The following is a 16,257-nucleotide window of genomic DNA, read 5'->3' as shown; positions in this document are numbered from 1 at the left end:
TATAAATAATTTTCTGGTATAAAACAACTCTTACGCTTTAACTTCTTTTTCTTGAATCTTTTTTTTCTCTTGTTTTAATGGTTTTGCTATTTTATTGCTTGAGATTTTTTTAAATTTTTGTTGAAATATAGTTGATTTACAATGTTGTGTTAGTTTCAGGTGTAGAGCAAAGTGATTCAGTTATACATATATATACAAATATATATATTCTTTTTTACATTCTCTTCCATTATAGGTTATTACAAGATATTGAGTATAGTTCCCTGTGCTATACAGTAGGTCCTTGTTGGTTATCTATTTTATATATAGTAGTGTGTATATTTTAATCCCAAACTCCCAATTTATCACTCCCCTCTCCTTCCCCTTTGGTAACCATAAGTTTGTTTTCTATGTCTGTGAGTTTATTTCTGTTTTGTAAATAAGTTCGTTTGTGTCATACTTTAGATTCCACATATAAGTGATATCATATGGTATTTTCCTTTCTCTGTCTGGCTTACCTCACTTAGTATGATAATCTCTAAGTCCATCCACATTGCTGCAAATGGCATTGTTTCATAGTTCTTTATGGTTGAGTAATATTCCATTGTATATATGTACCACATCTTCTTTAATGTAAGCTGCCACCACTCTACTTTGGCTGTAGGTAAGACATAAATACAGTGTTTAGGATTTTCTAAGATATTCCTAATCTAAACTTTATCCCCAATAGTCTAGTTTGCTAATAAAGTCAAAGGATCACCCAAAGTTATAAGCCCATGAGTCCCAACGTGGCAGTAAAATGCTCTCATGGTCCTCATTTGTCAAAGCCTCACAGGTGGGGAGGGTGGTGAGCTGGGTTGCCATAGAGCAGTTTCATTGATCTGAGGATTGGACTCTGAACCTTTACATCATCTTAACAATCATTTCTTTCCCAGTCTGTTTTCACTTCCTCACAGCCCCCTCTCTCATACTAGGAAGACACCTCAGTATATGGGAGGATTTCAGGGTGCCCAGGAAAAATTCCAACTCCTCAAATAAGAAAAACAAGAAAACAGGAAAGAAAGAAAAGCTTTCTACTGCCTTCTTTTGAAGACAAAAATGTCACAATTGGAAATGTATCCTTTGACTTAAAGGTTTGTCTCAATAGAAAATTCAAGGGAAGGATGAATGCAAATGTGTCTCTAACCTTGTAGCATTTACTTTGTATATTATTGGGTTTATTGGATTCCTTTTCTGAGATTACATTTGGATAGAATGAAAGGGATTTTTTTTAAAAGGTTGCAAGATAGGAAAACTGCAATAGGAGGAAATGTGGAAATGCAAAAGGACTAAAAGGTGGGACAGTCTGACTCACAGATGAAACCCTGAGTACAGCCTAGCCTTCCACAGCTGAGCCTGTGCAGGCTCATTTCTCCCATGACACCTCCCTCTGCAAATCGAGGAGACTTCTGGGCCTGCGCAGGGGCAGGCTTTTAGCTTTGAAGGCCAAGTCTTACAACAGGAAAATCTGACGTGTGTCTGGTTGAGATCATGTCAATGGCTCAGAAGCTGAGGCTCAGGAGTGAGCATGGGCTGCTCCCATTTGAAAAGAAATATGTTTTGTAAAATGCAGCAACATCCAAATGTAGAACCAAGGCAGTGCCAGAAAAGCAACTAAACCAAGAAGAGGATGTCATGTATAGTCACATTTCTCTCTTCTCTTGTAAACAATACAGCTTGGGAGCCCTGCCCCTCCATCAGGTTGCAAACAAAGGGAAAATTCTTCACTCCTGAGGCCACGGGGCAGGAGCAATTAGGTTGATGGGAATTGGTTTGAACTCAAGACCAGCACCTCTCAAAGGGACAAATGCAGGTTTCTTCCAGATGAGTGTTTCCACAGTACCATGAGTGGAAAATTGTTTCATGGCAAGAAAAAGAGCGCAGTGAGTTTAGCAATTGAGGAAGCAATAGTTTGTAAGAGGTTTCATTCCCACTGTGCTTAGAAGGAGAACCACGTCAGACTAATGGCACTTCTAAGGTCTGGGGGTGTTCTTTGTACTGTTAAAAATGCACTTGTATACACTCTACCTTAATTTACTTAGCAAAAAAATATAATTTCTCAAAGATGCACCTAGATTAGGAACTTAAAATTTCAAGATGTAAGGTCTCTGTGAGCGCCCAAATAAATACAAGTTTTAACGGCACATCAGAAACATGTAATTTTAGTAGCTTTCCCTTTTTACTTCATTCAATATTAAAATATTTAAAACTGATTGAAAATGCCCTTATTCCTTGATTATCCTGCATGTGTGGTATATGGGAAATCACTTTCTAATGCTGGTTGTCCAGTCAACAGCCTCTTCCTTCCTTCTTGCTGGTATAACCCCAATTTCGTCTGCTTGTTCATACCCCATGTAATTCAGAGTGTAAACCCTGATTAGCCTAAACCCACAATGGTCATATTACTTCCCTGGTCAGTGATTCATTTAGGGGTAGGTACATGGCCTGGATCTGGTCAATGCGATGTGAGGGCAAGTCTTCTGGGGACTTCTGGAAAAATTTTCCACCCTCTCAAAAAACAGAAATAAGAGAAAACAGTCATATTCTTCCACAGGATAATTTTGTGTCTGGAAATGATGCTTTGAGACAGTGAGGGGAGATGTCCAACCCCTCCCAACACACTGAGGCCAGAGCAGAGAGGAAGACTCCAGGGCATGAAGCCAGGGAACCAGCCTGCTCTGAGGCATCTCCTCTGGACCTCTTGTTATATGAGATAATAAATGTCCTCACTATATAAGCCCATTCATCCAGTTCTCTACTACTTGGGAGTGAAATAATTCTTAACTGTGTATCATAATACCCCTGAGCATTTGAGTATAATTGCTTTAGCTAAATTAAAACACTATTCAGTGAAATCAAGCATTTCAAATTTGTACTAATCTCAGTACTCTGATCAGGAACTGCTCAACCACCTCTCCTATGACTCAACAAGGTGAGGGTGGGCTGGTATGTGCAGAGTATTTGTATTTTCATACTTTATAAATGACTCTAAACATTGAGATCAATTATTTTAGAAGAAGCTCACCCTTTACAATTATTCCCTTATTTGTTTAATTATAATTTATGATTCATGGACTAGATAAAAATCAAATTTGAAATCTCTGCATCTATAGACTTTAAAGGGATGTCCTGTAGGTATGTAGATTCATCACAAAGAGATAAAATGTCATTTTTACAGTGATTTTAGATGGATGATGAGATGCACATTGGTACAACTTTACTCATGGCAGTGGAAAAAGCTAAAGACTAAATGGTCTGATTTTTCTGTGGCCGAAAGGACTCTAGGTTAAGATGTGGAAGTGGGCATGCAGGGCAGCAACCACTTCGTCACATGATTAAGAGTCCCAGTGGTCATACTTGGAACCAGGTCCTCACTCCATACTCTCTTCTCACTCCCATCAAAGTTCATTCACACCTCCCTTTGTTTCAGAATGATCTGCCTTCACCTGCCAGGGAAAGTTTGTTTATATTTCTTGGGAACAAAGCTTCAAGGTCTCTTCCTAACATCAATTCCCTAACAGCAAGTGTCACCTGGGGCATTTCCTGTTCCTATTCTCAACAGTGCTGAGGAAGACAAATTCTCAATGGTACCTGATTCTCATCCTCCACAATAGTCTTCAAATATGTGCTGGTTTACCATTCATTTCACTTACCTGTAACTATTTGGGTGGAAGCATGTCAACATCCTCTAGTACAAATCTTGTACATTCCTTGCTGTAGAATGGGCAGCACAGTATTTTCTTCCATCTTTGGAAACAAACCAGGTTGAGTACAAATCGCTTAGAAGTCAACGCAAGCAAGCACTAATTATAAATCCAGAATATCTATTGAGCTGAACATCAAGAAACAGTTGCTTCAGTCATATTTATTTACTAGACACTTTGATTCAATTGAAACATTCATTTAAGTTAAAAAATTATTTTAATCATTGATGGCTTTGTAAAGAAGGGATAATCCATTAATAGAAGGATTATCTTCATTTTCTCATTGGATATGTAAGATCATAACACGAAAGCTTATTAAAATTTTCCAGTAAACACAATGAAGTATAGAGGGCTTTAAATACCTGATCTTGTTTGACACATTTGGTAAAAAGAAAAATCTTTTAAAACTCCTGCTGTGCCACATTCAGATATTAGAAATCATTCTTCTCTACGAGGGCTCAGAATACCTCAATAGTGCATAAGTGGCCTGTAGAATAAGAAATTATCAGCTATTGCATTCTATTGTACCCAAAGCTGGTTTTTTTAACACTAAATTAATTTTTTGTTTGTTTTTGCCCCACAGACTACCTGTGTTAAGATGTGGGTGAGAAAAACTACAAAAATATCAAGGAAGAATATAAGAAATGGAGAGAAACATTATGTTCCTGAAGAGGAAAATTTTCCAAAGGAAATATGACAAAATTTATCAAAAGATGCTCAACTGGCATAAACAGCCAAGCAAATTCCAAAACAATAGTAAAACAGAGGGAATACTTCTCCTCAGATATGAAAGCACGTTATAAATTTATAAGAGTTCAACCACTGTGGTCATGGTATGAGAACAGATGTAAATCAATTCAAGACAGAAAAGAATATTCTACAAATGTAAGGACAATTCAAAGCCATCCTGACATCACACAGCAAAAGGAATTCCAGATGTAAGAGGGAGTTGAATGTAAAATTGTGTCTGTGGAAAAACTGGAAGAAAGTGGGTGAAAAGTACACACTCTCGGGGCCCAGAGCTTTTCTGGGCATAAAAGCAGAAGAAAAGATAAAGGAAAAAAAAACCCAATGTATGTGACCGCATACAGTTGTAAATCTTCCTAATTAAAAATAAAAACACTGAACAAAATAAGAAGGCAAAAAACTGCAAAATATGTGTTAATATGTTAAACAGAGAGAGATCTTTCCAATCAATTAAGATGAATCCAAGCTCCCCCAATAGAAATATGGACAAAGATATGACTAGGTAGTTCACCAAAGAATTACATAAATGGCCATAAATATGAAAAAAATTTGCTCAACCTCAGTGATCTTCAAATACACAATTTAAACAACCACAACCTGAAACTATCACAACACTGTTAATCAACTATACTCCAATATAAAATAAAGTTAAAAATAAATAAAAATACAATATACATTTACACAAAACCTAACTCTCAGAGTGCTTGTACAGCTGTTAAATGCAATCATCTCCACTCACTAAAGCTTGCCTCCTTTGAATTAATAACAAAGGAGATGCTCATGATATATTTTAATTGAAAAACTATTTTACAAAACAGTTTAGTTAAATGTTTGTTAATTATTCACAAATCTATGCACAGAGAAAGCCTTGAAGTTTGCAGGTGTTATCTCCAGGCGGTGGGGGACGAGGCAATTTGAAATTTCTTTTTATGCTTTTCTGTATTTGCCTCCTTAACCAAAAAGAAGGCACAACCTAAAAGTTGAGAATTACATTTTATTCGGAGGACTTTCTGAGGACCTCAAGCCTGGGAGGCAGCCTCTCCAATAGCTCTGAGGGACGGCTCCGAAGAGGTAGGATGAGCCAGAACATACAGGAGTTTTTGCAACAAAAATCAGGTAGTCGGAACATCAAAAGATGACTGTTAATTAAAGGAAACCAGACATCTCAAGTTAAGGAACTTGGCGCTTTTCTATGTTTGGGAAGATGCAAGAGTTTGGGCTCACTGAAATCATTCCTTTGGTAGTACCTCAGCTATCTGGGACCAGTATCCTGTGCCTTCTCATCCTGAGTCCCCCCAGGTGCACCTTTGGGGAGGGGGCAGCTACAGTGTCTGAGGGTTTGATGTCGGGCATCCTGTTTCCATCCTGATTTCCCTCTCAGGGCTTACTGTGGGGGTGGCTATAATGTGATGGCTTGATGGCTGCAACATCCTTTGTTTACTGATATGGCAGGTGGCATGTTTCATTCACAGTCTTTTACTTTATTAATCGACAAACAGAAACAATAAATGCCCCTGTGGTCTGACCTCAGACTGTCTCACCCCACATCCCCTCTCCCATCAGTGGTCACTTGATGCTTCTGCTTCGGGGCTGCCTGATTCAGCCCCAGATCTGGAATAAAAGCCTCTGTCCCCACCTTCCTCCCAGGGCTCAGCTCCACATCCCTCCCTGAGCACAAACCATGAGAAGTGATCAGAGCCTTCCTGCAAAATGGGAGATTTGTCAAATATATGAAAACTAAGTAGTAAAATGTGACACACCAGCTAAATATAGGTGGTGCGAATGTCCAGTTTGAAATATCCTCAGTCCCTCGGAGGAGGGCACTGCCCATGACTAACACAGAACTTCACCCCGTGGCTGGCTGATGTTATTCCTGCATTTCTCAAATGCTTCCCCTTGGCCCTTTTCAAAATAAACCAGAGAATTGGGCTTTATGTGCTTATATGGCAAGGTTGCTCCCTAGGATCCCATCACAAGGCTGAAGCATAAAATCTAGTGAAGAGTTCTTGCCAAACCATGAATCAGTTACAGCAGGATATTCTGAACTCTGCTCTTCTTTTTGTTCCATTCTCTAATATTTCTTCACATCACAGCCCAAACAATCGCTCATAATTAAACCGAGTGAAGGAGTGGGCCTGGCAGGAAACATACTTGGCAAGGAGCCCAAATCCCTACATTGTCCTCGGCAGAGAACAATTACATCAGTTCCTTCCATTTCCAGAGGAAGGATGGGTTTTGCAGAGCAATGGATGAAAATGAGAGGAAGCAGACAGCTGATTTACATATTGCTATCAGGTTAATCTACAATTTTTTTATGGGCAAAGGAAAAGTCTTAGAGAATGGAAAGGTCAGGGGGAAAGCGGGGGGTGGGAGGATGAATTAGGAGATTGGGACTGACATATATACACTAATATGTATAAAATATATAACTAATAAGAACCTGCTGTGTAGTACAGGGAACTCCACTTCGATGTACAGTAGAAACTAACACAACATTGTAAAACAACTATATCCCAATTTTAAAAAAAATTTTAAAAAGAAAAAGAATGGAAAGGTCGTTGTCAAAACCTGCTTTCACTTCCTCTGGGCTCCACACCACCTGCTGACCACGACCTCTGCTGAAAACTTTCCAGGTTCAAAGGGAAATGCAGCCAACAAAGCGTGTGATAGCCCAGAGTTTGGAGGCTTCCAGAGAAGTTAGATGCCATCCCCATGTTTGAAGAGTTAAAAACATATCATCACTCAGTTCTTAGCATCTGCTAGCTACTCAGTAGATTCACTGCAAATCCAAAAACAGAGAGAGGATTTAGAGTCTAAATGCGGACGCCAAGGTGGGGTAAGATAAGGGATGTCTTTTTATTTTATTTAATTTTTTAATTTTTATTTTATATTGGAGTATAGTTGATTAACAATGTTGTGTTAGTTTCAGGTGTACAGCAAAGTGATTCAGTTATACATATACATCTACCTATTCTTTTTCAAGTTCTTTTCCCATTTAGGTTATTACAGAGTATTGAACAGAGTTCCCTGTGCTAAGGGATGTCTTAAGAGTCGTTTGGCTTTGGCTCGGCTGCATCACAGAGCATCATAGCCCACCAGCTGCTTCCTGACGACAAAAGGCCTCATCAGCTCACATGTGTGCCAGGGCTCAGGTGCCTCGGGGTCCAGCGAGTGAGGAGAGGCCAGCCCAGCTTAGGTTTACCCTGTCCTTCCCTCTTCTTCCCGTTCACCAGCTCTTGGCAGTCCGAAATTTATCACAGTTCCCCAGGAAGGGACAGTTGGGGTTGAGGGGCCAGTTCTCAGAAACCCCGGACATGCTGGATATGTACAGAATCTGCTCTCCAGCCTCCCAGGTAGATGGGATGAGGGAGCCAGGCTCTCCACAGAGTGTCTCAGGCATCCAGGAGGAAGGTGTACATTCTGGAAGGCCAAGGAGATATTAGACTTCCCCCGTTTTGTTCCCTAAATTCCTTTACCTTTCACCCACTTCTCCTGGACCAAAGGTCTCAAGGCCTCACCCCCAGTGCCATCAGAGAAGGGAAGGCATCACACAGACAGGAAGGAGTGTCCAGCCCTCACCCCCATCCTGCTCTGTGAAGCTGAGGTGACACTGTTACCGAGTCCAAGCTTGCTCCCCTTGCTGCATGACAGGCCAGTGAATCGGAGATGAGGTGTTGAGGCAAGGAATACGACTTTATTCAGAAAGCCAGCAGACTGAGAAGATGGCAGACTAGAGTCTCTGAAAAACGATCTTATCTGGGTCTGGATGCCAGTTTCTTTTATAGAATCAGAGAGGGAGAGGTGGTGAGGAAGTAAAGTAAAAGGAATGACCTTTTGCAAAACAAAACATCTCCTGGAATGACAAGCCTCTGTGAGAGGATGTGTTAGTTTCTTTTTTCTTGCAGGCACTAACAGGTGGGCAGGGTTCCCTGAGGCAGGCCATTATGTATGATTATAATAACAAAAGCAACAAAAAGCAAAGGTTAAAGTCAAAGAAACAGATCCAACGTGGAGTCTGATTTAGCTCTTCCCTGTTACAAGGCCCCTTGTGACCAGGGCAAGCCCAAGAAGTAGGGGGACCAGAGGATGAAGGGGGAACTGCAGCAAGAGGTCTGTCCTGGAGTCTGAGGGCACAGCTCCAAGACATGCACTCCTCCAGAAGATAAATCTTTGGGGTGCATCCTACACTCAAAAACTAGTTCCACAGGGACCAGATATGCCAGTTCCTGGAGGGGAAGGAGCTGACTCCTGGTCCTGTGCTTACAGACAGACCCCTGAACAAACCCACACATTTTAGAGACAAACTGGACATCTTGATCCTGCAACTGGACACAGAGCATGGCTCTCACAGGCTCGCCAGCTGAGAATAATATTCCTTTTTTTTTTTTTTTAAGGAAAAGGAAAGACTTTATTGGTTAATGCAACAGAAGAGCCCAAGAATGGATTTCAAGCATGGCTGGATCCAGGACCTCAAACACTGTCCTTAATGCTCTTCATTCAACTCACCAAAGGGCTTCTGTCCTCTGCGTTAGCATCACTGCTGGGTCAGGTGTCCTCACGAGGCAGCAAGAAAGACATCCACCGTTCCATGCACCCTCACCGGGACAGGTGCTGCTGGGTCTCCCTTCAAGGAGGAGTCTCCCATCAGTGCAGCTAGCTGACAGCCTCCAGCGGCAGCTCCAGGAGACTGAAGAAAAGTGAGAGAAAAGCTGGGGGATTGAATGGGAGGGAGCATGTCCCCAGATGAGGCAGACACCCCCACAAGGGGGCTGGCTGGCGGGCAGGGTAATTTCCCTCCTTCTCCCCCCAGGCCTGTCCATGGGCCAAGAAATCAAGTGTATTCAGAAGGTGCTGGCAGAGGAAACTCAGGAAAAATGCCCCAATAAAGAGGCAAGAATATGATTTCGACACTAATAAGAAAGCAGCACCATATACGGCAGGAGGTTCTTGTTGACGAGTGACAGATGCTCAACTCAAAAGGGAGTTTGTAACTTAGGCCAAAAGAAGAATTCATCGGCTAACATAAATAGGCCAGGGTTTTTTTGTTTTTTTTTTTTTAAAGGCTGAAGCACATCTAGATTCAGAGGCTTCAATCATGTCATCTGGGTTTTGTCTGTCTCTCTATTTCTTGGCTCTTCTTCCCTCTCTACCTAGGCTGAGCTCTGCAGACTGCTTGTCCCGTGACTTTTGTTCCATAGCATCTGGAACTCCTCTCACTTTAGGGACCTTCCCACGTCCTGAGTCTCAGCAGGGCGCATGCCCTCCCTTTGCAGAAACTGACGATGTCAGATGCTTCATTTCCCAAACGCCTTTGCAGCTGGGGCTCAGGCATGTAACCCAGGTGACACTGACCAAACACAGCCGTCCTACATTTGGAACTAGACACAGAAAAAGCAAAGAAAGAAGAGCAGGAACATGGAGTGGGCTTCTCCCTGAGGAGCTCACATTTCTGGTGGTCTCGGGGTCCTGTGCTCAGTGTCAGCTCTGCAGTCTGGAGACGTTGGGGCTCAACGCGGTGGCAATGGTGTCCTCACCGGACCTGTCCTGGGGCATAATTGGGGGCCATATTCCCAGTTATTGGCAACAGTACCTGATTCTCCTGCCATCCTAGGGATTCTTTCTGATACCCAGTGACATTTTCCTAAATGTCTTTTCTGCTTAAATTATCCAGAGTGGGTTTCTACTGCTTGCAGATAAGAACCTGATTGCAAACAGCTGCTCCAGAGTCACACCAACCCAGCTGAACAACCCCAGATGAAAAGGAACTTCTTTCTTTTAAGAGTTTCTATCAATCCAGGCAAGGATATTATTGGTCCTTAGGGGGGGGTCATAAGCCACCCCTCCCCCAATCATGTCACGAGAGGAATGAGACTTTATGACTGTCCCAGCCTGGGGAAGTTGACCTTGGAGCTCATGAAGGATGGCCTGACAAGGACCTTGCGGATGGAGGAGGTGACATTTCCCGAAGGAAATAGCTGTTCGTGATAAACGGTCTCCTTTTCTATAGAATATTCCCGAATCATTTACCAGTCTTTTAAAACTCACAAATACCAGACTGCAAAGAATTGAAAGGAGAGGTCTTGTTTGCTAGTTCCACCTCCTCAGAAGAACATAATAGAACACCTTAAAGTGAAGAAACGAAGAAATACGATAAGCAGAAGGGCTCTTTTGTGTGGAATTTCTCAAAATAAGATATATTATGTTTTCTTGTCTCCAAATTGATGAAAGTTTGTAGAAAAGATGTTTAGTCACACCGAGACATTATTAGGAAATCACAGCTTCTAAACAAAATCCTCACCTCCCCCTTTCCTGATTATCTAATCCATTTCAGGTCACCTACAATATAGGGATATTCTCAAGAGCTTATGGGAAGATAACTCCCCTGGTGGAAGTTTGCTAGGAAACCGACCTTTGCTGAGGGAAATACACAGCTTCAACCAACACATAGTGCCACTGTGCCCCAGAGAGCAGGACCCCTGCCACATGCCGAGTGGATGCTAAAACTCTTGGGAAGTATGCGCCAGTCGGAGGCAGAAAGCCAGTTTAGAAAATAAGTGGGAGAAAGCCAGAACCAAAGGGAATAGGATAGAAAGAATGAGAAAGGCAACATGCACTAATTACATCAAGGTCAGTAAAACCCTAATATAAATAGTAACAGCTGTCTGCTGCATCCCTGCAGAAGGAGTCTGTGCTGGATGTTTTGTGTCTGGCTCTCCAGGTCTGCTCTCCAGGCCACTCCACTTTGCTCACTGACCTAGAAGCCTGAGCTATCTGACTGCATCTACTGGCCCCTGTCTGCTTGCTTCCAGTGGTTTCTTCCTGTAGGAGGCACCAAGAGAAGAGAGAAAATGAAGTGAGGTCTGAGAATTTGCTTCCCTGCTTCCCTCCCCAGGATGTCACAGCCCCTATCGGGCAGTCTCCTCTGTCCCACCACTTTCTGGGGGTCCTGTTCACTGCCCATTCTCTGTACCCTTCAGGACCAGGGTGGAAGGCGCTCTCTGCTGTGCACGGCTCCATCCTTGTTGGTTTCCCCAAACCACGGGGAACTGCTCCTTTACACAGTGGTTTTTACACCCTTTAATTATACCATGTGAGCAAGCCATCAGTTTCCAGCTGGGACCATGACTGATGCAAAGTCAGAACATTCTTGGAAAGACTTAACGATTGACCACATGTGGCTTAGGGTGAGTTGGGGGTGTGTGCAAATGGATAAATTCAAACACAGGAAGAGCACAAGAATGGAACTGAGGATATTAGAGGCATTGTATTCAGTTCAGACGTGTTCCTATATTGCACCCAAGTGGAGACATAAAATATTAATATATGCATGGGGTAGAGGATTCACCACTGGAGATGAGGTTTAGGAACTGTTCACATGTTGGTAGTTAATAAAGCTAGGAAAGTAGACAAGGTTGTTTAGGAAACAACAACAGGGTGAGAAGAGATGATTGTCACTTTAAAAAAAACTAATGAAAGTCTCCAAGAGCTTACATTTCAATTGGGTAACAGACAACCCTACACTTCATTTATAAACATTTATAACTGAAATTCCTGTAAATGTTTTGTACCATTTCTTTGAATCAAGGAAAAGCTTTGTCAGAGGCTTCTGGTTTACTTATATGTCAGCATGTATTTCTACAGAAATCTTCATTGTTGCTGCCATCAAAGTGACAAAATAACCCAGAGATAAAAGTGACCTCTGGAGGAAAAGATTACACATTCTTAATTGAAGCAATTTCCTTTGGGAAATACAAGCATACCTTGGAAATATCATGGTTTAGATTCCAGACCACCTCAATAAAGCAAATATCACAATAAAGCGTGTTACAAGAATTTTTAGGTTTCCTAGTGCATATAAAAGCTGTTTACACTACACTGTAGTCTATTAAGTGTGCAATAGCATTCTGTCTAAAAAGCAATGTACATGGCTTACTTAAAAAATACTTTATTGCTTTAAAGTGCTAACCATCATCTAAGCCTTCAGTGAGTTGAAGTAGTAACAACAAAGATCACTGATCACAGATCACCATAACAAATATAATAATGATTAACAAGTTTGAAATATTGTGAGAATTACCAAAATGTGACACAGAGACACAAACTAAGCAAATGCTTTTGGAAATATGGCACTGGTTGACTTGCCTAACACAGAGTTGCCGTAAACCTTCAATTTGTGAAAAACCACAATTATCTGTGAAGTCCAGTAAAGCAAAGTGCAATAAAACGAGGTATTCCTCAAATCATTAAAAACTAGAAAAAATTTAATCCTAAGTAATTATACATGTCCTTTATATTTTTTTAATCATATTTTTGGTTTTTTTGTAGCACATAAAGTAACTACATATCCAAGTAGTATAGTAAATGACAAAAGATGAATGAAAAGATTAGCAGATGGCACTAAGAACAAGATTTGAAAAAAATATCCTCACAGGCTTTAGAAAACGTAAATGGCCATCAAGAGATGAACGGAGAAACAAAATGTGGCATATCCATACAATGAAGTAGTTCTCCACCATAAAAAGAAACCAACTACTGATACACAAAAACAATATAAATCAAAACATTATACTGGGTGAAAGTAGACAGAAACAAAAGAGTGCATAGTGTATGATTCTACTGATATAAAGTTCTAGAAATCGCAAACATTAGTAGTGACCAAACGTGAATTTCACTGGTTGCTAGAGTCATGGATCAGATGGAGAAATACGCAGCAATAGAAACATTGTTGGATGGTTCTGCTTCCGGATTGTAGGGGTGGATTCATGAGTGTAGACATTTGTCAAAATTCTTTGAATTGATTTTCAAAGGAAAAAACTAGGATGAGAAGAGCTGTGGGGAGCTGGTATATTCCCCAGAACACGAGTGTTCAATGGATTAAAGGAAAAATGGGGGCCGACAAGGGGTAACCAAGAAGTAGGAGTGAAACAGTGGAGTCATGCCGCCCACGTAGCAGAAGTGGGGACCTTAAGAGGAAAGAATGGACTAGTTAAGACTATGACGCTAAGAAGAAATCTTTTAAGATAACGGTTGAAACTCATCCATTGACTGCAACATCAGAGGAGATATTGATGACCTCTGTCAGAGCAGTTTCCAAAGAGCAGGACTGTGGATCCCAGGGGCCTGGGAATCCCCCAGTAAGGAGGGAAAGGAGGAAGGAGGCAGGATGCAGAGACCTGTGTTCAGGCATCTTGGGTGAGAAAAGAAGGTAGAATAATAAGATATGACAGTAACCAGAAAGGAAGAAGGGAAAGGGAAGAGAATTTTCCTTTATAAGAGTAATATGGGAATCTTTATATGCAGAAGGGCATAAACCAGCAGAGAGGGAGCATTTCAACGTAAGTTCCATTCCTTTAACCAGAGAGTTATTGATTTAGATTATCAAGACTTTTCCCTTTATAAACAATGCTGCAGTGAATAGCATTGTATGTGTGTCATTTTGCACAGATACAAATACATCTATGGAATGAATTCTTGGAAATGGAATTGGTAGGTGAAGGAACAAGTGATCTCGTATTTAATATCGTATCATTTTACACCCCCACAGGCAGAATATGAGAGTACTTATGCCCTCACAGCCTCTCTAACACAGTATTTTAACAAAAATTTCCATCCTCACTAATCTGACAGATTTAAATATGACATCTCAATGTAATTTAAATTTAATTTGCATTTCTTTTAATATGAGAGATATTGAGCACCTTTTCATAAATTTAGGAGTCGTTTGTGTTTCCTACTCTCTTCATGGCCTTTGCCATTTTCTATTGGGTAGCTGGTCTTTTTCTTATTGATTTTTATAAACTCTTTATATATATAATAGACCTCACTTATGAATTCCAGATTGGTGAATTCACTCCCTTGTTAAAAGTTTTTTGTAATCCCCAAATCAATACTCAACGTGCTTTTGTGTTCATTCACAGATACGCACAGAGAGGGGAAAAATCTGTCACCCAATGTGCACAGCTGAGGTCAAGCAAGGCTGTGCCCTGCCTTCTTGTTTCAGCTCCCATACAATAAAAAATGTCCTTTTCATGGTCTACTTAATGCCGCACTTTTACATCTTTGTGTTTTTTAGTTGGTGATTTGGCTATTTAAAATGGCCCCCCAAGTGCAGTGCTAAGGTCTGTCTAGTGTTCCTTAGAGCAAGACGGCTGTGAAGTGCCCTATGGATAAAATGTGTGTATTTGACAAGCTTCATTCGGGCGTGAGTTATAGTGCTGTTGGCTGTGAGTATATTAAATAAGGTGTTTTTAAACAGAAACACACATAAAACAGGTTAGCTTATATATTGATTGGTTGACAAAAATGTTGTGACCAAAAGCTATCAGGAAACGACCCCTGTGTTTCCCCAGGAGCAATGGCTCAGGATTTGCTAAGACGGTGTTCACAGTGACTTTTTAGAACATTAACTACCTTGAATGATGTAGCCATTCAAGAAATTAGCTCTTTGTGACATAAGTTGCAATAATTGTGTCTAGCTTGTCATTTGTCTTTTCATCTTTCTTATTTTTTTTGGCAAGGATTGTTTTATTTTTATGTGGCTAATTTATGAAGTTATAGTTACTATAGGCCTCTGGTTATTGTGATTTAATTAAAAGGGGGAAAATGAATGAGTTATAAACACCTGAGTCCAGGTATTACTCGTCATCTGGTCTGCAGACCTCTGCCCAAACAGAAACAAGCCATCACTCCATCCACTCAAATAAAGCCCACCTAATAGAGAGGTAAAGAGAGATTATATGACAGTTACTTCAAAGAGGAGCAATTAGACTCCCAGGGTACTATTTCACTTTTGCCCTTGAAATATTTATTTGGGGACAGCATGAGTCTATGACCTCAATTACATACATGAAATGAATAAAAGCTTTTAATTCCATTTCTACATAATTTACAGTAGGAATACTATCATATTTGTGGTGTCACATTTACCTTCACCCAACATAAGCTACAAATGTTGCTTTTAGTAATCATCTTCCCTCAAAAGAATGAAGACCTACCTTCTGGCAAAGTGAGGAGTATTTTGTCAATTTTCAGCTAAGAGAGTCCACAAGTTGTATTTTAATGAAGTTGCAAGTGACAAATGACTCCAAATTGGAATCACAGTTCCAGCGCCTCAGCTTGTCAAATCTCAGCTGGTGGCCTATTTTCAGACTCTGATAGCAACACCCTTACACAATGGACTAGGCAAAACTTCCCCTGGCCCACAGTCCTCTTGGCCAGTAATTTGACTTCAGCAACAGATATGAATCTGTGACCTACTTGCAAATTATTCCTGATGACCTGGATATGGAACTGTAAAAAGGAGACTGTAAAAGCATCTGGTTTGACCAGCAGTCAAGTTTACCACCAGTAGGTCAATGAGCAGGCCACGCCTTCAGGGCTTGTGAGCTTTATCATGTATGATTTGGTACCACTGGATTCACAGTATGTTGGTGATTAATCCCACATTTGTGAACTTCAGTGCCTTGGAATGCTCAAGTCCTCCCTTCTAATTCACTATCGATTTTTACAAAATATTTGTCTTTCACATGAAACAAAAGCACTGTATTTTCTCCACATTCCCGTAATTCTATAGACAAACCAAGTGGATTTGCCCTTGTTCTTAAAGAAGACAGTCTTCTGAAGAAGCAGGTGTCACTGGAGGAAGGGTTGGAGAATAGGTTCTCTGCTCCCCCTTCACCATCCTCCTTCTCTTTCTGCCTGCTATAGACTGAATTGTGTCCTCCCAAAATTCATATATTGAAGGCCTAAACCCTAATGTGACTGTATTTGGAGCTAGGGCTTTTAGGGG

The 16,257-nt window shown here is 40.9% G+C and overlaps 1 pseudogene; it reads left to right on the top strand.

The window, feature by feature from the left end:
* The first annotated feature begins 8,921 nt into the window (after window positions 1-8,921).
* Window positions 8,922-16,257, top strand: part of LOC136129600 (septin-2 pseudogene) — a 41,523-nt pseudogene continuing 34,187 nt past the window's right edge.

This window comes from Phocoena phocoena, chromosome 10 (genome assembly GCF_963924675.1).
Source record: "Phocoena phocoena chromosome 10, mPhoPho1.1, whole genome shotgun sequence".
NCBI lineage: Eukaryota > Metazoa > Chordata > Mammalia > Artiodactyla > Phocoenidae > Phocoena > Phocoena phocoena.
This window is presented reverse-complemented; position numbering and strand designations above follow the sequence as displayed.